This window comes from Symphodus melops (assembly GCF_947650265.1).
Source record: "Symphodus melops genome assembly, chromosome: 20".
Taxonomy (NCBI): Eukaryota; Metazoa; Chordata; class Actinopteri; order Labriformes; family Labridae; genus Symphodus; species Symphodus melops.
In genome coordinates this window covers 2909105-2935031 of record NC_136710.1, presented here as the reverse complement: position 1 = coordinate 2935031, position 25927 = coordinate 2909105, and the positions used below count along the sequence as shown (strand labels likewise).

The following is a 25927-nucleotide window of genomic DNA, read 5'->3' as shown; positions in this document are numbered from 1 at the left end:
CCCCCACTTCCCTCTCTTTTCTTCACTCTCCGTCTCTTTCATCCTTTGCCCTCCACCTGCCTCTACTTTGTGCATAAGATGCCACGAGAGGAAAAAAAGAGAGGCGTCCGCGGGGTTAAACTGTGCATTTCAGAACTTCTGAATTCTAAAATCCAGTCATTAAAGGACAAGGTTTTGTAATGTGCAGGTTTGTCTATATTTGTACACATGACTGGAACGTGAACCTTTGATCGCCAAGTCTTTTTTTCCCAGAGGAGTTAAACCTCCTTCCTTCCTTCAGATGTCTCTTAAGATTTTGCATTTACAAGAATGGGATGGATGTGAAGTCCCAGTGACCTTCGACGCCCTAAACCCAAATCGGTCCGTCTTCGAGACAAAGCGAACGTTTGTGCCAAATTGGAGAAAATTCCCCTCAAAGTGTTCCTCTGATATCACACTCGCACCAAGAAATTGGACGATAAAATGGACGGATGATAAAATCGCTGAAAAGCTACAACAACAACAACAACAACAACAAAAAAAACAGCGTCTCCCTTTCTGCGTTATTAAAAAGATTCAGTTTCAGATTGTTTTGCAGTGAATCACTTTTAGCTTTCAGTGTAGACGGAGTGACTATTTTTTTCCCCCCTCCAAGGACTTCCTGGACTGGAACGTTAAGGAGCGTTGTGGCCTCGACACACACCAACACAAACGTAGACATCCAGGCGGTGTTATAACCAAACACACTGATGTTGGAGGTCAGCTCTCTACTGATGGATGTTGACGTTAATCGGTGAGGGGAACGCTAACTGCTGCACATAAAGACACATTTCACCTCCGTTCGACCAGAACTCCCCAAATCCCACCATCTTCACCTTCTCACTCCTTTTCCCCTCCATTTAATTCCAACCCTCTAACCTTCCTGTCATCGCTGAACGCTTCTCTCAGCATATTCGATAATGTGATCATTATTTATATTCGTGTCGGATTTTAGAGTTCAAGTATATTCTTCGTCCTCAGTGTCTGTATCTCATTGGCTTTTCCACCTCTCTCTGTCTTTCCCACTTAATTATTTTTATTGCCACTCCCCTTTATATTCCAGCCTGACTGCTTCTGCCATCTCCCTTCATATCCCTCATATGACTCCTTATCCTTCACTGCTCGCATCCTTTCTTCACGGCTTTACCGTAATCCTCTTCATCATCCTTTTATATTTCTTCTTCAGCCGTTCGAGGGTCATCGGATTGGAGATACCAGTCAGCCAGTGGTTTCTTTATGCTGGTTTGGTCGATGGTAAACCACGTCATCAACTGTTACATCGATTGTGGTAAAATGTGGTTTTTCACAGTTTCCTGATAATGGATCCTCGTGACTTTGGTGATCTTCGGAGTTTAAGTCAACGTCGAGGATCGCCGTCGGTCAACAAGTATTTGCTAGAAGTGATTTTGACACATGGAAAGAATGCAGGAAATACAAAAGACGATGTCTCTTGCTCTTCCAAATCCATTTTGAAGTGTTTGCTGACATGCTAAACTAAATTCGGGGGAATATAGTAAACATATCACCAACTTAGTAACAGCTTGTTGACATGCATTCAGCCCAAGCCTGGCTCTTCAAAAACCAACAGAGCCTCTGTCATCCCTGCTTCAGCACACAGTGCTTTAGACTCTTCATCAACTTTTTCATTACTTTCGCCGATTTTTTTGCCTCTCGAACTTCCTCCCGTCAACTGTCAATTCTGCCTTTCCTCTTCAAAATTCCCAACTCAAGTCCACTTCCACCCTTTTCTTATTTTCATCCTTTCTGGCATTTAATCGACCCTTTTCCTCCTATCGCTCTTTTTTTTTTTTATAAATCTCTGAGTAGCCATCACTCCTCTAATTGGTCTCCTGGAGGTCTTGGACCATTAAGACACCTTCGGACCCCTCTGATTGCTCTTGACTTTGCTCGACCTAAATTCCTTTGCAGCCTGAACTGAAGCTAATCAAGCAGCGGGAAAAGATGACCAACGATGGTGCTGAAGGGCCCTCACTCTGTATGCTATTAAGATCTTCGGCTGAGTGGCTTAAATGCATAGAGGATACGCACACACACACACACACACACACAATTAAAAAAGGGGACACACATACAGAGACAGTAGCTTAGACCTGACTGGTACAAAAAGAAAGATAAGGCTTTAAATGAAAAGATACAAATAAACAGCACTAAAGGAGTAGACTACCTCACACACACACGGCAAAACACACACAGGTGGGCGGAAGTTAGATCGCAAGCTGTAATCACCTGTGATGAAAAGTCAGCGAAGAGACGGTAGCAAGAAATAAAAGGAGATGACTCAGATGGAAACAGGACACAGCAAACAAACCATTTGAAAGCGTGTAAGGGATAAAAGAACATCAAGATATCTTTGGCTTTGAAGCCCTTTTTTTGAGTAGTCAAAAAGAAAAAAATGACACCCAATCTGTTTCCTGTGGTGATACATCATTGGCCAGACACTTGTGGAAACGTGCGGTCAAGTTTCAGATTACTATACCGAGCTCTTATCATTTAAATTGAACAAAGAAATGATTTTCCCCATTCGCTGTGGAGGAAAGTGGAGGTCCATTCGACCCTGTTCCGACTCCTTTGGGATGAACTCCACTGAGCTTGGCCTTATCACCTCTTTATGGCCAGTGTGGAACTGGGAGTTTATCTCAAGCATCCAATTTCAGGAATCTGGGTCGAATCCACCAGTTTCTGTAGGCTGTTGGAGCAGAAAAATAAATCCCTATGATTTAATGATAACACGTCCAAAAATCACATGTTGGTGGAAGACTGTGGCAGGACTCAGTTTTCGATGTAAGTGGCGAGCTATTGGTTAAATACAGGTTGACTCGTATGTTAGGGAAGAAATGTCCCACTTAGGTCATTTGACACATTTAAATAAATCCACTGATGAGGACCCAGACGTGTCTGAAAGATCTTGAGAATCCAGATCGAAGTACCACAGTGAAAATATTTTTCTATTTTAAAATACACCTATGGACCTTACGCTGGTCCAGCACAGATCATTAGTATTCAATTTTCCTTATGAGCAAATAAAAGCAGAAAACGAATTTTCCAATTTTCATGAATAGTTTATCTACTGAATAAAATATGTAATTTATTGGGAACACAGTACTTTAACTTCTTCCCATGGTCTGTTGTGTTTTATAATAGCAGCTCATTGCATCAATTAAACTGCTGTTTCTGCAAAGGTTAATTCAATGACAACATCAAAATAGTCCAATAATGCAAATGGTTGAAAATAACTGTCAGCTGTCACTTCTTCTCCTCTCTCGCTGCTACTTCAAAAAAACATTTTCTCTGTGTTGTTGGTTGTCTTTGTTGTTGTTTTTCTCTCTCCCGGCCATTGCTTTGTCCCCCAGCCTCGCCTGTGACTTATCGCCGTCTATCTGCGTCTTGGCTGATTCAATTTAATTGGCCTTTATTGGCACCAAAGACACCAAACAAGGCGCGATGCGGCTAGCAAAGCGTGGAGCGGGACAAGTCGAATACTAATGGCAAACCCACATCTGAGGCCAATCTGTTTGTGTGCCTGTTTGTCTCTTCATTTGCTTCCATTATGGAAATACACTCAGCAAACAGGCAAACGTAAAGATGGAGATTCTCATTGAAGTAAATAAAGACAAACAACAAGACGGGGGGGGGGGGGGGGGGTAATGCGCTATGAAATGACATGCACAGCAAGGTTTTGACAAAGGGCTTTCACTCAGCTCTGTCACTCCAACGTGACGAAATCCATGTAAACTGTAAGCTTCTTTTTCTGTCTTCATTTCTGTCTGCATCTCCTTTGAAGGAGTCTGTATTTCTGAATTTTGGATGTTATTGCCAACGCTCAAATCCAAATTTTTTTTTTGGGTCATTTTAGTCATCCGCAGGACCACAGTTCACACTTGGTTAATAAAGTCTAAGAAAGTCGGCATCAATATTTCAAGAATTCCCTTTTTCCTCTTGTTGTTTTTGCTTTTATTTGGAGGGCTCGAGGGCAGCACAGGGGATGAGAAGGAATAGAGGGAGCAGAAAAAGGTCAACTGAGTATCAAAGAACAATACAAATCTCGACTATTTATTGCCAGAGCTCCGGACGCGAAGCGAGGAGTGGAATGATGATGTGACGAGACAGATTATGATTTTTTTTTTTTTGGGTTGTTTTCCACATCAGGGAGATAACGTTTGTAAAAAATCGACCTACCCATCTTCAAAATGATCATTTTTGTCATAAGCCTTCCAAGAGTAAGTCACGACTGTGGTATATGAAAGATGAACTGCCAGGTTAAATGTTCAAAATGAAGGTTAGATTGGTAATGAAAGAAGAAGCAGGGGCGAAAATTACCTCCTTAGACTTATTTATTAATGCTGCCATTCACATCAAAGATAGTAAATAGGGAAGACACAAGAACAGCCACACAGAGAGCCAGAGTGCAAAAGTGATTACAGGATGTATATCAATCAATTATGGCAGTTGTGTGTGTGCCCCTGAGGTAAATAAACTATTAGCTGGCCGTGATGCATCACTGTCACTTTGTTCTCTGCTTGAGACAACCTTAGTGAGAGACACAAACACACAAAGATCTTTGGCAAACGTTTGGACCCAGAGGAACAGCCATGACATGCATATTTTAGTCGTCATTACTTATAGTGTATAGCTAACGTGACGTTAGCTAACTGTCCTGGTTGCTGGTGTCATGTTACAGAGGAATACTTAGCATAATCGAGCGTCTCAACATTTTCAATAAAATACTCAAACATTGCCATGCTTCTCAAAAGCGTGTCTTTTAATGAGCGACCCTATTAGCTGAACAAAAGACCAAGCAGGAACAACGTCAGACTTTAAACCCTCTGGCTCCGCTAATACATTTGGTGTAGAAATTATTGGAAAACTAATTTGTATTTAAACTGAATGTTTGATATGATTTATGCTACAACTTTTTATCACAATTAGCTCCTCTATTGCCGTGGTGATTCCATTTGTTATTATTCTGTTTATTAGAAAATCATGACAGGGCCACGGCACAGAAATAAAAGAAATGTTATTTTCTACCCAAGGGCAAGAACTGCTGCATGCCTTTTACATTGTTTGATCCAACCCCAAGAGTAAATTAAGCCCCTTTTTTTTTTAAAAGGCTGACAACAAAGGAATTTGACCAGAGGATGGTGTTTGTGCAAATCTTTGTTCCTAACTGAAAAAACTTCCAATGAAAAACTAGAAAGAAAAGAAAACGATTATTTGTGGAAGCATAAGCGAGCTGACCACATCAAACAGAATGCAGTTACTCCCACGATAAACTCGTGCAACCACTGATAGAAAGCAAACGATTTATGATGGGCAAACATGGAAAGTACAAATAGCTAACATACACACACACCATAACTGATTACTGTATGACCCATGTCAACATCCACAAATGTTGCCGACTGTTGCAGCCAAGATTGTGACACAAAAAGCTCGAGGTGACCCCTCCGTGCAGAGAGTGAGCGCACACAGAGGAGCACAATGTTCACATCACAAAGGCAGGACGAAGTTATGTACGGTGTGTGTTCATTATGGAGCAGCTTTTTGAAGCATTTGTACGTCTTCTATTCTGTCATAAAGCTGTTTAATTTCTGCTATTTATCCATCCCATCGATTAAGCTGTGGTGCAAGTTGGTTGGTTGGTTTGTGGGATGGATGACTGACTGCCTGCTGGGCTGGCCAGCTGTTTGAAAGGATATATAGTTGGCTGGACGGACAGACGGATGGGTTGGCTGGCTAACTAGTTGGTTGGTTGGTTGGTTGGATAGATTTTATTTGTTTGCAGACTTGCGGCTCCGTATCAGCTTTGAAAAATAGAGATGAAATATGGGTTCAAGGAGCCTTGCAAAAAAAAATCACATTAAGCTTCAAGAGGCGAATTGCTGCGAGTCTGCCAAACGTCAAGTACTTTCTCACCAAACAAAAAATAACCCCTCAAGGCTTTGTTCCCTGGAAGATGTCTTAGTGTTTTGTTCCAATGCTTTACTTCACTTAAACTGTTATGGTGACTTTTTAGCTTTGAAAGAGATTATTTTCTCAACAGTGATCCCCGCTCGAAAGAAGACCCCTTTTGTGGACGGCTTTACCTTTTTGTCACAGAACTACACGATATTGGCATCGAAGAAGAACCCTAGGTATATTGTCTCAGATACTGTGCGAAATTACAACTGAAGTTAGGTGGTACTTGAGCTAATTTAAGGGATTGTATTTTCCTTAACAGTGTCATCAAACCGTCCCAACAGTGGCAGGTAGGACAAACCAGGACAAACACCCCTGTGATTCGACATACCACGCCACACTTTCCCCATCTTTGTGCACAACAGCAGCAGATATTTTCTTAAATCCAGTTTTTCAAAGTATAAGTTAACAGTCTTGAAATTTGGAAGAAAAAAACATTAAAGTCTTTGATTTAGCGGTTTGAGTATTGATCAGTTTGTGCCTTTTGAAATATTCATTTTCTGAAATGCTGCATCACCAGTGCAGTTTTTTTTTTTTTTTTTTTTCAGTTGAGACTGCTGCATTTAATTTTAGCCCCATACTGAAGATGTATACCTTCACTGAACAGCTCTGACACTTCTTGAGAATATCAGCAAGTGGTAAAACATTTATATTCCAAGTCACCGTGCAGAATATACCATTTAAGAGAATATGTCAAGAATGAGTCGTTTCTGGAGCACAGACTACGAGGCAACATTTCTAACCTTACATAATGATGTTGTCTTGCAGAATATTGCTCAGTAGAACTTTTCTCTCCACCTTGGATTTGATTCAAAGACTTCGTACAAATACAATTTCTCAGGACTTGGTTTTTCTAAACATGGAAGTGGAGCTCATAAATGTTATTCTTGTAATGCTGCTGCTGTGCCGACATCTCTTGTCTGCAAGGCAGATTAAGAACCGAGAGTTTTGCCGGGTTGTAAATCTTCTCCGGACAGCTTTGCCTTTTCTCCTCAGCTGAGCGAGTAGAGCCAAAAAAAAACAAAAAAAACAAATACAAACAAAGAAACCTGTCGGATTTGAGTTTCAGTCTTTTACTGATCAGACAATGAAGCTAACACAGCTGTCTGTGCTGGGGAGGAGCGGCAATGACTCGACAAGGTGTTGCGTCTTTTTGTCTGCTTTCCAGGAGATTCCTTTGAAAGACACACTCAGTGACAGAGATGTTGCCTTCTATGGACATTCAACATAGTCGCACAGTGGCGTTTAGCTCTGTCAAAATGGTCAGAGTGAAAAGCGGCTTTATTATGCAGTACGGACTGCTGAGCTCCGGTTAAACAAGCGTTTTGAAGCAGGAAATCTGACCAGTTGAGATCATTGGATAGTTAACAATTGGAGGGAAATCAAACAATATTTAAAACATTTTAATATATTTGATCACACAGCAGCTCATGTTGGGAAAAAAAACAAGTAATTCCCCTTTTTTTTGCTAACTTGAAAGCTTAACAGTTTATGAATTGCTATCTAAAAATAACTCGTTACTTGGGAAGGTAACTCCAGCGTTGCTGCTTTTTCTTCCATCCTCATATTAATGTTCATATTATTAAGCGTTGCTGCGGCAGAAGCTAACGTTAGCTGCACCTGGGTCCCCAGTGTCCGCAGCACCGGATGCTCCTACAGCTAGTTTATCAAGCGTGTTAGCTTAGTGCTCCGTTCACACTGACTTCTAAATCATCGCCTTATTGTTGTACGTTTAACTCAAGCGGGGATATTGTTGGTGTTTCAGAGATGGAGAGCTGACAAAGACCTGCCTGTGTTTGTTTACTACCCAGAACATTCTTTCTCCCAGGATGCAACTGTGCTGGCGTTAGCATCATGTTGCCGGCCCGTTGGAGGCTAACCATAAAGTAACGAGTGCTTTTTAATGACAGTGAGTGTTATCAAAATTTAGAAAGTATTCATTACTAGTTAGCGCAAATAATTATGGCATTATAGCACAAACTACAATGTTGTTCATTTAAAAAGAAAAAAAATCTTGAATGCGCGAGTGTTGTTCTTTTGCTAACATCACTTTACTGAGCATTTAATTTATGCTAAATGTGCCTCTCTGGACCATGTTCACTTTCCTTTTTTCTCCTCTCTCTTACACACATACTCACCGCGGGGGCTTCATGTTCATACAAAGAGTGGTGTCGAGTGCGTAATTCTCTGTTTCTATCGATTCGGCGGTCAAAAGGGGGAGAAGTGTTCAATAATTTATGCAAATGACAGAGACGACGCTAAACCCCTTCATCTCATTCAAACACTCTCTTCCTCCCTCTTCTCTTGTCCTCTGTTGCTCCCTCTCTGCTTGATTTGAATTTTTCAGACCATGTCCTTTTTAAATCATTACAAAGAAGACGCTAGAAGTACGCGGACGGGGTGTGTGCGTGAAAAGCCCTTTGGGAAGTTTCACTCCGACACAACCCGCCCTGCTCTTAAACGACGACATTATTAGAGATGAAACAAAGACGCGCTAAAAAAGGACACTCGACACACACTCTCCCTGAAACTGTCTCAATGTGCCAACCTGCCATTTTATTATATATTTTTTATTAATATTTCAGCCAAGTTAGGCTGACAAAACAGCCGGGACCCCCTGGGGAGCAGCGGAGGAGAGACAGGAGTGAATTAGAGAAGGGGAGGAGAGGGGGAGAGGAACTTTTCGGTCACTTTAATTGCAAAGCTTGTTAGCCTTTTTTCTGTGGTTAGCACCTTATTAGCATGTCATTATAAAGGCAGACTGTGTTTGACAGACAGCCTGGAGGCGAGCAATTACTTTGTGGGCATTATGTGTGTGTAAGTGTGTGTGTGTGTGTCTCATACAGGGAAGCTATTATTTTAAGTTTACTAAATATTAAGAGGAAGATGTATCTTTAGAGGAGTCTTCTGAAGGGCTCTTGCATCTTAGCGTTCTTGTTTTCAGGGAGTCTTGGTGCGTCTCTCAAAGGCAAAATAACCGAATGTCTTCTCCAATCAGATGTCCACAACCTTTGATGCTGTAATCCTGATGGCGACATTTTAATAATAGATTATTTTCAGCAAGGTTAACCACACTAATTCCAGCAAATTGGTGACACACGTCTTCCTTCTTCATATATAAATACACAGGGCGTCAGGGGAGCTAATTTGGGTCTAAGAACCCAGCGGGGGCGTGGTGACGGCCTGTCAACCGCAATGTCAAAAAGCACATAAATGCTAATTAGCTTTATATTTAGCAATCAGACAAATGTGAGAGAAGTGATGTTGCGGCTCCTAATTAATACCTGATGGCGTAAATTAAGCACAACGCCTCATTAGCCCAAGAAATGTTTGGAACTCCAAGCATTGGGAGTGTCCTTCATTAGCGGCCCTGTCAAGGAGAACGAGCTAATGTCATGTTTCTGTCTCTGAAACTAATGGGAGTGAGTGCAGCTTCTCTGCAGCTACATGCACATGTGAGCTACAGATGGTTATTGTCCTATTCAAATAAAGCTGAACATGTAGGCAGTTAATGAATAAAATGGCCTAGAACTCAAGGCTCCATGCTTCCCAATGAGCCCATTCTGTGCTGAGGGTTTTTATTTCATCCACCAGATGAAAAGTCACATATACCTTTAAAGAAGGCCATCATTTCTTCTGATAGTTACCAAAGATGTCAGTCAGTAGTCCTTTTGCTGGAAGTCTTTTTGGGGCTTTATTGTACAGACAGGACAGTGGACAGAGTTAGAAATCAGGCGGGGGGGCCACAGGTGGGATCGAACCTCGGGCCCGCCCCTTGAGGGACTTCGGTACCCGCACTACCCACCACACTACCAGCGCCTCATAGGTCGTTTTACTTGATTTTCATACTTTTTTTTTTTTTTTTGTGACATTAAAAGTTCCCTTAAGAATTAAAAGTGGAACATAAACGAGAAATTAGATCAATTTATGATCTGATTCGTTGTAAACAGGAAAAACTACGACGTTTGTACACATGATACAGTGCAGCAGAAAAAGCAGCGACGCTAATTACTAAATCATCCCAATGAAACGCAGTTAAAGTGAAGTCTGAGGGAATTTATTTTCAGACCTCATCTTACGACGCCAGCTTCCTGACTTGAGACCAAAATGAAGCCTCACTCCTGAGGTGCGTCTTGTGTTATTTTAAATCATCACGGACCGTTAGCATGGCGGACATTTCTTTAGCTACACTTCATTTTCTCCGACAGGAAATCCGACCTCAAACATGAGACTTCGTCAGGGTGGCAGAAACCTACCAAGGGAAACATCAGAGTTCACTGCTGGGTCGGATTATGTCACATTTGTGCGCTGATATACCTGAGAAATATCTGCCATTATGCAGAGAGCAGAGGGGAAGGGCAAATATCCAAACATAAATGTGAAACATCAGTGCCTCATTGTTGGCCTAATGGATGGTGTAATAGTGCAACAAATCCAACTATGGCTTTGAGTGCAGTAACACTGTAAGTAGATTGAATAACAGTATGGAGAACCTGGCGGGGGTGTTTCACATCTTATCCAATATAGCTTTTTCATCAAGTTACATAGGATAAAAAGGGTGTTCAAGTAGCGTTATGTCAGAGGCGTCGGTCCTCACATAACATACTTCAGCCTCAAATACATTTGACTTTATATAAGAAACCTATCATAGCGCAATGTAGGGCTCAAGTACAAAGAGTGAAGCATTTCCTGATTCTAAAAAAAAAAAAAAAGACAGTTTCGTCAAAGTCCAACTGCAAAGAATAGCTTGCAGTAAATGCTGCTCTTTACAAGATTGCCACAATTGATCGTAAATCACCATCTGAAGGGCTTTAAAGCATGAGGCAGCGTAAAGAGGGAGTGAAGTGCTAAGTCCTCTTCTTGACGACCCCGGTGATGCCGTTATGACACTGTTTGGATTGAATGATCAATTTGAAAGCAGGTGGAGTTCTGCTAATAGTGGATTACCATCCGGGGTCATAGCTGTAACGAAAAATGTCAGTTTTTTTTTTTCTTTGTTGCTTACTTGTTGCTAATGTAAAGAACTTAAGCGGATCAGAATCAAGATCTCATCTTCTGTAATATGGTAAGAATATAACGCTGCAGGGAGATAAGTTGCAGCATGTGAGAGAATTACTAGTTCTCTGAAGACATGATACGATCGGGATGTGATATGATTAAGGAAACCTTTTTAGAAGTGATCACGGAGAGAATCTCTCCCGATCGTCCGGCTCACGCTGCCTTTGAAACCCCACAGTGTCACCACATCAAATACCAATACACCCACAGCGATACACATACTTACAGGCAATCATACCGCTTGTAGAAGTGCTTAAACACCAGTTGGTAGGACATTGAAAAGTCCTGAAAAGTTGAGGTTCATGAAGTTCTTAACTACTCCTGTTACAAAGAGAAGTTTGCAAAAAATCCCCTAACAAGCATTTCCTGATTCTTTGGAGGTTTCTCAGTCGAAGCTCTACAGACTTCAAAGACGCGTCGGTCAGTCTGAAACAGGAGATGAAGGAGGGAGGAAAAAAAAGTCACCAATTATTTGGCACCTGCTTTTAATTTAAAGTGACTCTCTGGGGGAAATGGATCCATACTGCATCATATCTTCTTTTTTCCTTCGCAGACACATTCATGAACCTCAGAAGCTTCCCCGTCGACACAAACCTTCCTACATGCATAAAAGATGAGTTAACATCCATTCAGACAAACATGCTTGGTCACATGGTCCCTCAAAGACAGCACACAAATACGCTTCCCCTATTTCCATCCACTGATTTTTCACCCATTATGCCTTTATACTCATTGCGTTTATGTTCAGTGTCGTCCCTGCAGAGGAGTTATTGCCCCGGGCTCCAGAGAAAAACATAATTTCATTACAGTAATGAAAAAGAAAAACAACCTTGAGAGGACCTTGAGTGATTCTCCTTCATACGGCTTGAATGAAACCATTGAGGAGACGAAGGTCACGTCCTCCATTGTTCCTGTAATCATTGAGAATTGAAGCGTCCCTCGTATGTTTTACTTCCATATTCATGTATTCAGACTTTTCTAGACTCAAAGTGGGACTAATTCGAAGCCTTGAATGCAATAAATGGAGGATTCTGAATAACTATTTGAATTATTACTGGCAGCATGGAGAGAGTTTTGAGTTGAGTTGGGGCCGGCTGTGTCTCAGCTGTAGCGTCGGTCGTCTCTCAACCGGGACGGTTCAAGGTCGATGTAAAGTGCATTAATCATTTACCATTTGAAAACAAATTCAGACGTTCACGCGACGAACACATTGATTTAAATGTCTCTCATGTTCTAACACTTTCATCGAAAAATGTTTGTTTGTGTTGAGTTAATTAGCTGTTGTTTAAATCTAGATATTTCAATAGATGAAATGCACAACAATCAATTTGCTTAATCCTGTTTAAATCCTTTCAAAATAAAAGCTGGAGCACACAGATAAAACCTTCACCTTTTGTGAATTGTGTTATTTGTCATTTGATAACATTCGACGGGTAGTAAACATCGTGTACAATATGTTAACGAGGAATAGCTAAACATTTCCACAGGAGATTGGATATTGCAAAAACAAATATTTTTAATTGATCTGAAATTATAAAAAAATCCAGTTTGGATTTTAAGTTTTTAGGCTTAAAATTCGTCAACTAAACCTTTTGGAGATATTTGTCTTTGATGGAGTGAGGGACTGACTTGGAAACTCTTCACTCCTAGCTTTGGGGGCTTTTACAAAACATGTAATAAACTCAAGCAGAAAACGTTATTCAAATTCAGCCAATTCATCCCAACGTGAGCAAAGATATCAAACAGTTGGTCTTACAGTAAACAGGTGCAGGGAAGAACCTGAAAAACAAACAGAGGTTTGTCCCTTGGGCTAAGTTCACCCACTCAAGCACTACTATCAGATACAAATTACTCATATTTTGCGCCTTCAGCGAAGAAGTGTAGAAATAATTTGACTTCGTAGCTCAGGAGCACCGACGAGACAAATCGATTCTGGCTTCAGATCAGAGATATTGTGAATTTACCCAGTTTATGTTTGTGTGCGCAGTGCATTCAGTAAAGGAAATGTAGCAGGAAAGGACGTGAACACAGGCGAAGAAATGTTAAGAGAGGTTATCTGCCCTTCACGCTCTGGTGGCAGACTGTCGAGGAAGGGAGTGAGGGAGGAAGAGGGTGAAGGAAAGGAAAGCTCCTGCAGACCCGAAGGCTTCAGAGACTAATTAACTTAAAAGACTCGACCTTTCTCCTTGATTTCAGACAGAGCGTACGTGTGTGTTCATGTAGTGTGTGTATGTTGAATCAATACAAGGGTATAGTATTCACAGAACAGCATGTTTCCTCATTACGTGAGAGCTACAACGCAAACATTAGCTAGAAAGATGAAAGAGAAAATTCCCAGGATACCAATAGAAACAAGTCTTAAAGGAGTAGTATGTAACTCTGACACCGAGTGGTTAAAATGGGTACTGCAGTCTAAAATCAAAACATTACAGGCATCTGTCTCCGTCCCCCCCTCCTCTCTAGAGTGGATGTTCAAACAGGTCACCATGTGGTGGACACTGTAGCTTCAGTGTTTAGCCAGCTCTGCATGTGGTGGACAGTGTAGCTTCAGTGTTTAGCCAGCTCTGCATGTGGTGGACACTGTAGCTTCAGTGTTTAGCTAGCTCTGCATGTGGTGGACAGTGTAGCTTCAGTGTTTAGCCAGCTCTGCATGTGGTGGACAGTGTAGCTTCAGTGTTTAGCCAGCTCTGCATGTGGTGGACACTGTAGCTTCAGTGTTTAGCCAGCTCTGCATGTGGTGGACACTGTAGCTTCAGTGTTTAGCCAGCTCTGCATGTGGTGGACACTGTAGCTTCAGTGTTTAGCCAGCTCTGCATGGGTCTGTAAAGCTTTCTGCGTTCTAACCTCTCTCCATGTTTCAAAAGCATCTCCAACATTGATCCTAGTTTGAGCAGGTTTCTGCTGCTGGAGCTTATTAGAAACATGCAGAGGCTTTTTAGCTCGGGTACAATCACTTCTATCTGAAGCAGTTCACAACAATTAAGCAACTTTTCACGAGTACGTTAACAAGACAAGACGGAAATGTTAGTGTTGCCACCAAAAAAAACAAAACACAAATTATTGTTGAACTATTGTTGAGAAACGAAACACGTTTTCCTTCACGTGTGTCGTTTTGTGTCATGCCCGTTGACCAGAAATGTTTGGAAGTAAGCCTTCAACCTCAAACAAAATATCAGCAAACGATTCTTTGCTTGCACGCTAACAAACCAGCACAACAAACTGCTAAGTAACATGAATGCAAAGTCGTCGGAGTTGGTTTCAAGCAGCTACAAGCGAGAGAGACTGAAGGAGAGAAATTGTGTGTTTATGTGTACATGTGCTGGCTATTCCTTTAAGTAGATGCTGTCTGATGCAGTGGGAGGCCGGGAGGAGACAGAGGTGAAAAAAGACAGAACGAGATGAAGAATCAAGCATCCGCTGGAGGGGTATAATTAGGAAATCTGTGTGTGAGAGGGGGGGAACTTGTGAGTGTATGTCTGGCTGTGTGTGTGGGAGTTTTCCAGCTCAGGGACAGATGGTGCCACACAACACTGAACGCTGATGTTCCTTGTCTAAACCTGCCCACAGCATCTCTAAGCTCCCAGTTAGCAGAGGGAAGGGTGTGATAATGGACTGTGTGTACTTGTCACAGTTTACAAAATTGATAGCGCAAAACTTGCAAACAGCCGAGCACGACGTTCTCTCAAAAGGAGAAGCTCAGGGTGGAAACACGTATGTACTCACCCTTGCAGAAAGCTGGTTTGACCTTCATGTAGAACGAGCCCCTTCGGAAAAGCTGCGTTAGTGTTTTGTTGCATTCACGTGGAGCTTTTTTTCAGACTAGAGGTGCTCGGCATCTGGCGTGTTCTGTTTAGTCTGAAATAAAAGGGGGAAAAAAGCAGTTGAGTGATATACAATAAGGCGAGGGCATCAAAAGTATTTAACTGAAGCTGCAATTCGAGAGTCTATCGGAGCCATCAGCAAAAATCAAACTGGGTGGCCCCTCCCACCTGTGTTCAGCAGTGCAACAAGTGTGTACTGTCAGATGGGGCCCCGTTAGGGAGGTTTTCTACGGTCGTTGCAAAATTTGCACATTTTTGCCCGCCGCTTTGGCGCCCCCTACTGGTCTGGTGCACAACAAACTTTGCTTGCAATCAGGACGGTCATTTATTTATGACACCAGAACGATGCAGTAATTGCGATGCACACTGATCGTTTTATCCTTTGGACACTGAACCATGTTCTTTAAGTATATATTGAGGTTGGCAGGTGGTGGTTAAGCTTAAACATTTTATGGTAAATTGAAGCGTCAGCATTACCTTACAGAACTCTTTTTTTTGCTGACTTCAAAGATTCTCTTCGTTTAACAGTTAATTTGCTAATGCTAAGCGCTAATGTACATTACCATCATTAATATCTGCACATTAACAGCCAGTCCTCCGTTAATTAAATCTCCACAAATGGATGGGCTGAAAACTTATAGCAGCCAGTTAGACCAATGTGAATGGTGTACCAGCTTCTCTGTGCATAGGAGACTCGTATGAGGTTGAAATATTGATTTTGGTTTTCGTGCTGAGTTCTGTTTGGAAAGTTTTGTCGGCTGTCAGGTTGAAATCAATGACGCCGGGTCGGCCCTCGCTGAAGTATCCGGCCTGTGCTGTATCGCAGTTCCAGTAGGGTAGATTGCCCCTCTCCTTTACATTTAAAACTCATTTTCCTCCCTTCAGAAGAATCCATTTGCAGCCATCCATTCTTGTAGGGCACGATAAACAGCCTCCGCAGACCGAGGTGATCCATCAAAGTAAACATGAAGCCTTCATTTGATTTTTTTTCTTTTTTCTTTTTTGTGAGCGCTGGTTTTTATTGTTACTTCATTATCCCCGAGCTACATGTTTTCTTATGAGTGTGCCTGTTATTTCACACCTCACAAACTGTCCATCAGTCAAAAGTGTCTAAGAGGAAATAATCCATCATGAACGTGTCGCTTCACAAACTTTAATGTCTCCTTGTATAGAGAGTCTTTGGCATTCATGTCAGTCGGTCATTTGAGGGACGGTTCGACACAGTTACGTGTCTTTGAATGAACATAATCATTTTTGTCATGTTAATCATGTATTTAAACACCACTTTTGTTGATTCTGAACATGTGCCAACATCGGATTTTTGCCTGGATTCTATTTTGGAAAGAAGGGAAAGATTTAAACTCAGGATTACATCCCGAGTATAAATTGTAGTCCTTTTATAAAATGATGGTAATAAACGTCGTAGCTGCAGAGAAGTGGCCAACAGCAAAGTCACTGGGCCGCATCCTTTGGGACCATGAATGTCTGGACAAAACAAAATGGCAATCTATCAAACTGTTAAAAAAAAGTACAGACTGGCAAAAATGGTAGACTAATTAACTGGCAGACATTATGATATGCAATTTGACTTGCTCTGCTTTACATTTAGAAATCTTTTACTTTAGACAATTTACTTTTGAAAATTTTAGTTTTGATGTTTTTTTTGTTTTTTTTCAACAGTTTCTTAAAGGTTTACTGTCCGTCTTTCAGAGCAGATTTTCAGGAGAAAAAAAAATCTTTCCTTGGACACACCTCCTTCCTGTGTCTGTATGAGAGAGAGCAGCAATGAAATAAAAGTTGGGATTGGCTTGCAAAAGCACGAGTTAAATAGACGGGGGGGGGGGGGGGGGGGGGACGTCTCTGTTCACCCAAAAAAACAACATGTATGAACCTCTGAGAAAAAACATAAACAAACTGAAAGAAGAGCTGAAAACAACAAAAACAGCAAGACTTTGGCTTCAGTCTCTTTTTGGAAAGCCATTACTCAATGATGCATTCAGCATATTTAATTTAGCTATATTATTATTCAAATTGTTGCAGAGTACACCTTTAAAGGAACCTCTTTCTTTATATCCATCAAAATAACTTCTACCTTTAAATATTTTGAGTTGAAACAAACCAATTTGTCTTTCCTTTTTGTCGAGCCTCACTTCAAAGCGCCTCTTTGAAAAACAGTCGAACAAAGCAGAGAGAAAAATGCATCCTTCTCATTACCTACAGAAAAACTCAAAGCTGAGCTGGTTCTTATTTCAGAGTCTGTGCGTCCATGTGTGTCCTATATATAGTTGTGAAAACTCTACATTTTGTATTGACCTCATACATGTATCGATCCCTTCCCCAGCCTTTCTTCTCTCTTTCTCCTTTCAAGTTTAGAGTCGAAAGGAACATTAAAGATTAATAATGGCGTTCATCTGGGATCCCTCAGGGCACCCGCTTTGGACCTGCGCCATTATGTCAAGAACCTGCATTTACAAGCAGCCAATGTAAGGAGCACAGGGGTCGAAAAAAACCACAGCAGAAATCGGTATATACATGCTTTCCACTTCAGTGCAATGAGGAAGTTAGTGTGATGGGATTCTGAGTTTTAATCTTCCGTCTATCTGAGGGAATGTGCGCCCTGCTTAACATTCAGACAGCAACACGCCTCTGCACTGAAAAGTTCACCCAACCACATACGACTGGAAGGATTTGTTAATTTGTAAGCTAATTTGCTAATTAGATCCCTGGTTACCACTGGAGATGCCAAGGTTGTGTTTTTTTTTTTTTTTTTGGAGTGCGCCGTGGCCCAATCAGAAAGCTCGGCTAGGAAACAATGATAAACAATGAACACTGTGTGGACTCAACACAAACATCTCCTCAATCTTTAAAAAGCTTTTAACGCCTTCAGAGTTGTTACATAAGAGCTCAACAAGCAACACTCACGCTCTGATGTAACAGCTCGGAGGGTAGAAAGCTCTCAATCTGTAAATTATCTAACTTGATATCATTTGGATTTGAGCTGTAATGAGTCTCAAGTTAAAACCTCACACTTGTTTCGTTGCAGTGTAAACTTGGCCTCCAGCCTCGTGGCCATTTGAGAGAGACATACTTTAATTTAGCATGTACTGAATCATTTAAATATAGAAATGTGAGTTCAGGTAGAGGTCACACTTGATGCAAAATGGATAAGATGAATTTGTGATTGGCTGAATATGGCTCTCAGGAAATTAAAGAAGCATGCTGGTGTGTTTGCATGTTTTCACTTAACATCTCCAGTATACTTTCAATATACTGTAAAAAAAAAAAAAATCAACTTTCAAAGAATATGTAATCAGACCTCCTGGTTACATATGGTGTGTAAATGCAGAAAAAGAACAATGTTCTGGTTAATTTCCAAGATACGCTTAAAAAAATCTTCTAACTTTAGTGGCATCCAGTAAGCTGTACATGTACATTTATTATTTTCTCCCCCTTTCAAATCAGCAGCCATGTTGTACGACATCAGCCTTGGACAAACTCTTGCTGCAAAAAAGAAATGGATGAAAGTGAAGCTCAAGCACCCTTTTTAATAAATCATCCCTAAGAGCACTGACGGGGTTAAATGAATGATTTACTCCCTGGGAGCTCTGACGACAGAACATACCCATTGATAAGGTGACCACATGTCTTTTATAGATTTTACGTGGAGTGCATTTCTTGATCGATTTCCCACAAATCAGTCTTTGACTACAGGTGAGCAACATCTAGTGTGGCGCCAAGAAACAACCTGTGTTGATAGATGAAGCCTTTTGGGAACTCGAAATTTCCCAAGTTGGGATGGGACTAATTAGACGAATAACCGGTGAAGAGAACTGACAATCCTTCCGCACATCTATCTGTACAGGTGAGTTGTTGGGCAGGTAGGAGGGCTGGGAATCCTTGGGTGTCTCACGATTTGATTTTGATTGTTGGGATCACTATCCGATTGAGGATTTATTTTTTATTCGAAACGATCAGCTTAGTCTCGACCTGGCTGGCGAGCATGAAAGGGTTTGATAATAATAATAATGATAAATTTTATTTGTAAGCGCTTTTACAGGAGCTCAAAGGCACTTTACATGTAAAAATCACAGTATACAGTGGTTGATGAAGGTGGCAACCACGTTTGGGTTTGGTGGCAACGAAGAGCCATGAGGTGGGTAACTTATCAGTCGGGCGTAGGGGCACAGTCAGAGTGCCTATCTTTTCATTAGCACACAGGTAACCTTGGCTTGTTTTTAAATTCTTGAAGAGTGGGCCGATTGTTTCATACGGGGGATCATAAAAGTCAGTCGCAATTCTTTTCTCTTCTTCAACATCTGCACAAAAAGGCAACCCTTTCAAAAGTTGTGCGAAAAGCCTCGAGGCTCTGTGGCCTAAAAATAACAACACGTATCTCTGTATAAAACTTCTCTTCTAGCCGCGACGTCGGTTGTTTTAAAGATGTACACGAACAGATTGTGAGACATATTAAAACCTTCCAGGCATTACAAAGGGAATGTTTGTGCATAATTACATCTCTGGATAACACCTCCCTGACAGCAGAAGCAATTAAATCAACAATACGGGTATGGTGTGCAGTAGAAAGCCTCTTGTAGGTGTTACAGCCTGTGAAACAGGAGTGTTGATGAGAGTTAAAGTGCGTCCAACAAACACACACACACACACACACACACATGCAGGCATGCTGCATGGTGAAATTTGTGGGATGGTTGGAAACGAAACGCTGATTTATAGGCGGAGGAAATGAGTGAAAAGCAGCACTGCCTGATTTTGTAATGATGTGCTGCAACATCAGATGGGGAGAAAGATTAGCTGTAGCCAACGGGAGAGGAGATGGGAATAGTGAGGGGCTGACAAACAGATGGGGACCCCAACACACACACACACACACACACTCATAAACACACAAAAGTGCATGCCATACTACCCACATACGACAAATACTTTTTTTACTGATCGAGCAGCTGGACCGAAGATGCAGATTTTCTTTTCAATGAAGTTTACAGTTTCATTAAAAAAAAAGAAGGGTCGCCAAATACTGTGAAGCCAATACTCGTGTTGTAGTCGAACCAAGACCAGTTTTAAGACCACTTTTTGAAGGTCTTGTTCCAGAAGCATTCTTACTCGGTCTCAGAATTGGCGGACTCTGGCGGATTTTGAATCAGGATCGGTACAGATGACCACCGAGAGGCTTTTTTTCCCCACGTCATGACTGTGATTAGAAGGAAAACGACTATTTAAAAAAACCCAGATAACTTCAAGTCCATCATAATTTCATTTTTATTCCCCCGGCGGCGAACTTCCTGATGTTACGTTCTAAGTCGGCGACCCGCCCCCTTGATGATTTTTCTCTCTTTTTGTCTATTTATGGTCATGGTCCTTGTCTCGGCCTCGATCTCAACACGTCTTGGTCTTTAAACAGTCTCCGGAGCACTCTGGTGCCGAGTGTGTCTTCGTCTCGGACAGTGACGTCTTTTCCACAACGAGCCAACACACGACATCGCACACAAAACAAAGTGCTCATTCAAACGCCTAATCCCAGTCAAGGCTGCTGATTGGAAGGGCTCTCTTTATGCAGTTAAAGTCAACGATCAATACCGTTTCCACACACATGACCAACACACACACACACACACACACACACACACACACACATATTCCCCTTTAATGGAAATCAATACTAACCTGCCAGTTAACCTGAAGATCAGCGTTTCCCGCTCAAATCAAGCATATAAAACATTATCTGTTTGACATGTTTTAATTTCATCAGGAAATATACTCCATCGAGATCAGATGTCCGACTGGACTCATTATCACTTCCATCGATAAAATTAGTCAACTTGCTGTTTTCAGAGTCGATAAAATGACGTCATTTTTAAATGACAATAATTTATGGGAAAAACCACGAAGCAGAACCATCCCATTTTTACACATCAATATGGAGCACTTAGAGTAATCTATAGAAGGAGGCTTCATTAGTGACCATGGCTAACGACCTGCCAATATGAGCGATTACATCCATACAGTCTGAGCGGTGAACACGGTTGAATATGAGCTGATCTAGAAGAGTTCGTCATCGCTTGTTCATTCACCGACCTGATTAAGGGTCAGTTTGTGGGCGCCATTGCTTGGATACACTAAACCAACAATGCCACATTCAAGAACGGGTTCCAGCTCGCCGCTTGATTGTTTGGCGAGTAACATTTGGTGCATCCACTGACTAGTTTTTGACGTGAAAAAAAAAAAATAATTTAGATAGATTTTGTTCTTTTCTTTTTTCAAAATGTAAAGGTTTTTATGCAACAAGAAGAAGAAAAAAATAAAATCAAATACTTCCTGTATACAAAGTGAAGAGGCCACATTTTACAGGAATGTTTCTCACCACTTTTTTTTTTTTTTATTTTTTTTTTTTAAAGATTTATTTTGGGGATTTTTGTGCGTTTATTGTAGAGATTGGACAGTGGATAGGGATGGAAATCAGGGAGAGAGAGAGCGAGTGGGGATTGACATAACGTCATCCAATAACGATGAAACGTGTAACTAACTATAGGCTACATCCCTCGCAATCAAGTAAATCAAAAAAAAATGAAATAAAAAAGGGATATCCTTCCTAGTAGAGTAAAGGGGAACAACGGACCTGTGTGTGTGTGTGTGTGTGTGTGTGTGTGTGTGAGATGCTCCACTCTCACGCTTCATATTTGGATGTTGGACTAATGATAGAATTGAAACATACAGAGCGAAAGGTCACCTCAGGTCAAGATGATCATTTAAAAAAAACATCCGCTCTCGGCGTTCCCTCAGGACGAAGTGTGTTTGATCAATGATTTCACTGAGCATGTCGGGGTCAATAAAGACACAAGTTAACCTATTCATCACAACAGAGAGCACATAATGAGTCTGCCTTGGCTTCAAGGAGTTTTAAAAATGCAAAAGCCTGGCCATCTGAAAACACTGAAGAAAATCAATACTAAAGGAATAGTCCACCAGCATTTACCTCTGGCTTTTTTTGTATTTAATACAGCAGCAAAACTTGAACATGCATAGAGGGAAAACGTTTTTTTACAGCATTTTGGGTCGGAAGAGTTGCACTTGAACGAATCGCAAAGACTACAGCTGTGTGCATGTGTGAGAGGAAACGACCCTCCAGGCCAGCAGGTGGCGTTAGTCTGTCAACGAGTCATGAGTTCATCAAAAAAAGAGACCTTAATGATGTGCAAGCTGATCATCGGGAGAACCAGTTTGTTTCTGTTGACACCGAGTCTGCCTTGTGGGCTCCTCGTGAACCTCAGATAGGCGTGCATTAAAAGTGTGACAGACATTTCACGTCAGCTAATCGTCCCTCTGTCTCACTATCCAGCCTCTCCTCTTAGTCATGCTCTTTTCTTTTCTCCTCTTTATGTCCAACCCCTCCTCCCTGCTTTTCCTCGAACTCTATTATTTCTCCATTAAAATCCAGGATGACCCGTGTAATTTCCTCCAATGACTGGGTCCTAATGAAAGAAAAAAAACAACAAAAAAAACACATCACATTAGTGTGGCGAGACGGCGAGTGTGCGAGCTTGTGTGCACCCCTGCATGTCAAGCTGCCTGGCCCAGACCGAGGGCAGATAAAACTCCCGTGTCAGACCTGCCTGTTACACCCTTTTAACCCGCCGTCCTCGTGTTCGTGTGCACGAGTGTGAGCGTGCGCACAAACTGCGAGAGCCTTGACCAAAAGCTGATAACGTTCCCTCAGACCTTCGTTCCGGCCCTTTAACCCGCCTCTCTTGCGTGATTGTGTTTGCATGACGGAAATTGCAATCACGGCCTCTCGTGAATGTGAAGGTCCGATTCGCTCGTGTGAGTCGGGCAGTCAAGCGTGCTACATGTGTGACAGAGAAAGCCGCGAGCAGAGAGAAAAAAAAACCGGTGCTTCACCAGAGAGAGGGGAAAAGTGCGACACAGTATAGATGCATCGGAATTCATGCATCGACTCCCAGTCAGAGGTTGTGAAAGACGGCAGGAGACTGAATATATTCACTGCAGCTATTTTCAGCTTTAATGCCGCTGTAGAAAAGCGAGCTCAACACCCAGTTTTATTCATTGTTTTTCCACCGAATGAGCTCCACGGCATTCAGGAGATTTGTCTCCAACAAGAGGGTCGAGCGTGTTCGGATGACATAAAACATCAAAATGATTTATTAGTACGAGTGTGTGTGTGTGTGTGTGTGTGTGTGTGTGCAAAAGCAAACCTTTGTTTTTGTCTGAAGGTGAGAAGGATTGCACCAGTTCTTGGAAATAAAAGATGAGAGGAAAAACAACCACGGACAAACTTTACATGCAGAAAATAAAAGATGCCAAACGATGCACTGCATTACTTTTGTCTGCAGTGTAGTTTAAGGGAGGCGTTGGCTTCTTACTGCGACCAGCAGTTGGAGTCATTTGGCTCGATTGTCTTGATTGATTGAAGGGCCTGCTTAGAGGTCCTCAACCCGATTTTTAAAATTGGGCCAATTCCTGCCGGGGTGGCCGTAGTTTGATGTTTTCCTCGAGGGGGGTTGCAACCCCTTAGTAATTAATCCACAAATGATTAAATAGTTCGACTGTTGGACAACAGGATGGATCTCAGGCCTGTCAAACATTTTGGTCAGCTGTCGTGCAGTTGGACAAGTCCCACAGTTTGACTTCCCACATGGCTGCTGTCAAGGAATCTGTTGCAAGCAGTACTTGATTGATCATCACTGCTTTGGTCTTTGCCTTTCTTTTCTTTTTCTTTTTTTCAATCACATCCTCTGACAGAATGCAGCAATCACGCTTCATAAACTTGCGTTTGAAATCTCTGTTCATGTCAATGCGAATACAGTAGTTGTACGTTTTTTTTTAGCCACAGGAAGAAGAGCGACGGACAACCAGCACGGCATTGCGTGCTTTGAAAGAATAATGTCGCCCATCTGGCCTCCAGTCATTGTTGGAGACTTGTGTCTCTTCTGTGGGAAGGTTGGAACACTTAATTGTTGATTGGTTTGACCAACAAGTCTTTGTATCTCACATTGTCAAACACCAATGGCTCCAAAAAATACGTAAATGATTATTGAAGAACAGTTGCCGTAGGTCCATCGGAAGACTTCTCAAGCAGTTTGGTCATGTTAAGGCGCCGAACCCTTCGGCCCTACAGCTTGGTGCAAGAAAAGATTCCTTTGCCTGGATCGTGGGCAGTTTGCAGCTGTTTGCCGAGGGATGTGAGGCCATCCTAAATTGTTACTTAACAAACAACAAATACGGGTGAAGTTAGCATTTCTGAAACGGCGTCTGCCCTCGTTTGGCTCTTCAGATAGCAACGAGTGACACCGCTGAGATCGCTCCCATGTTTTGTACAGTCTATGGTCGGCACAAATTAAACGCAGGGTTCGTAATTTTCTCCAACTGTTAAGGATTTTGGTTGAAATTGTCTTTAGGTCCTGACAGAAATGAACAACTCAAGCCATGCCGGATCATACTTGACGATGAAAGACAAGTTGATCCGAGTGAGTGTTACGTCTAAATGACTTGATTCGACATCTGTTTTTGGATATACCCTTCTAGCTTTTTCCATTCCTCTTCCCCTGCAGCATTAATTTATTCCTCCTTTTTTTATATTTGGCCTTTTGCATTTCACCCTTCTTGACTTCACTTGCTCTCTCTTGTTCCCTCGGGGTCTGCAGAAGGAAATTAATTTGCTCTCTTTGCCAAGCCATTGCTTCCTCAACCATCGATGCATCCACTCTCGAGTTGTATGGATGTATAGATGAGTGTGTACCGTAGGTAACGGCCCATTCGTCCATCCATCAATCCACACCGTACAAACTCAATCTCCTACTTTTTGTGACTCCCCTGTCCTGGTTCCATCTTTCTTTATAAACTTCAGACAGAGTTTTGAGTACCTGTAGTGGGGAAGAAGTCTTTAAATCACTTCTCTTTCACTCCTTCTTTTCCCTCCTCTACCTTCCTGCACCGCAGTCCTTCAAACATTAATCCCTTTATTACTTGCATGTCACTTTCTCTTACGCTTCACACCTCTAAATCTCCTCCTCCCCCTCCACTTCTCATTCTTTCATTTCTAATTTCTGGCCCTCCACTTCCCTGCCATTAATCATTAGCCGTCTTTAAATCTCCCTCCGCTTGGTCCATTCTTTCCATCTTCCTCTAATCCCGCTATATCTCCCTTCTTCTTAAAATTGCCCTGTCATCTTGTCCACCGCATTGCCTGCCCTTTTGTGTTTATCGCTGAATCTTCCCGGTGTCACCTTCTACGCTTCCCCCCCCCCCCGGCTCGAAAAGCAAAGCGAGGGAAGTGTTTGGGCCCGTCGCCGTCGTTCATCTTTCGGGCTTTAGTGGAATGTGATCAGAGTCTCTTATCATAACCGTAAATAATACAACAAAAGGCGATGACTTCTTATTTCAAATGATGCATGCTTTTTTATGTGCTGACTCATCTTATCATCAATGCACGAGGGTCCACCACAGCCAGTGCTTTGCAATATTTCTCCCCTTTCTCAAACGTGTCAAACAATAAGTGGTGCTTCCTCTTTCACTGGGCTATGCATCAGATCTGGATTTAACCGAAATGATTTTTTTTTTTTTAGGCTTCAGCAAAGACTTGTCAAGCTTTCATTTCTCAACTATTTCTTCTATCCTCGCCACAAGGCCCTGGATGATTGAGTCAAAATTAAGAACAAACACTTTGAGCGTTGTGTCTGAGTAACACTATGGCCATCTGCCATTTGCTAAAACACAAGCTGGCAGATATAAAACGAAAGAATCACACTTTTGCACTCTGGAGCAAATTGGACTCCAATTATTCTGAACATTTTGCGAGGATTAAAAATGAGTAAATTTCTTTGGCTGACTCTTTCTGCTCCTTCTTCTTCTCAGATGTTGTGATGAGTTTAGCATTTAGGCGTTACAATTCTGCTCTAAATGTTTGTTTTTGCTGATGACTGTCGGCTAAAAATGAAAAACATACTGTTGTTTATATGAAACCAACGAGGCTAGCCACTGTGACTTAATTAAAGTTGCATTTTGCATATAGATTGGAT

General features: G+C 41.8%; 1 protein-coding gene across 3 annotated transcripts in view; it reads right to left on the bottom strand.

Annotated features, from left to right (window-relative positions):
* The window catches only part of htr2cl1 (5-hydroxytryptamine (serotonin) receptor 2C, G protein-coupled-like 1), a 101589-nt gene that overhangs the window by 37505 nt on the left and 38157 nt on the right, over positions 1-25927 (bottom strand). For 2 of the 3 annotated variants that reach the window (XM_079371986.1, XM_079371987.1), the window contains one exon: positions 14776-14907. The exons of the other annotated variant lie outside the window; for it this stretch is intronic. The gene's annotated coding sequence lies outside the window, so the exon portion shown is untranslated. The remainder of the gene's footprint in view (positions 1-14775; positions 14908-25927) is intronic. 3 annotated transcript variants of the gene reach the window in all.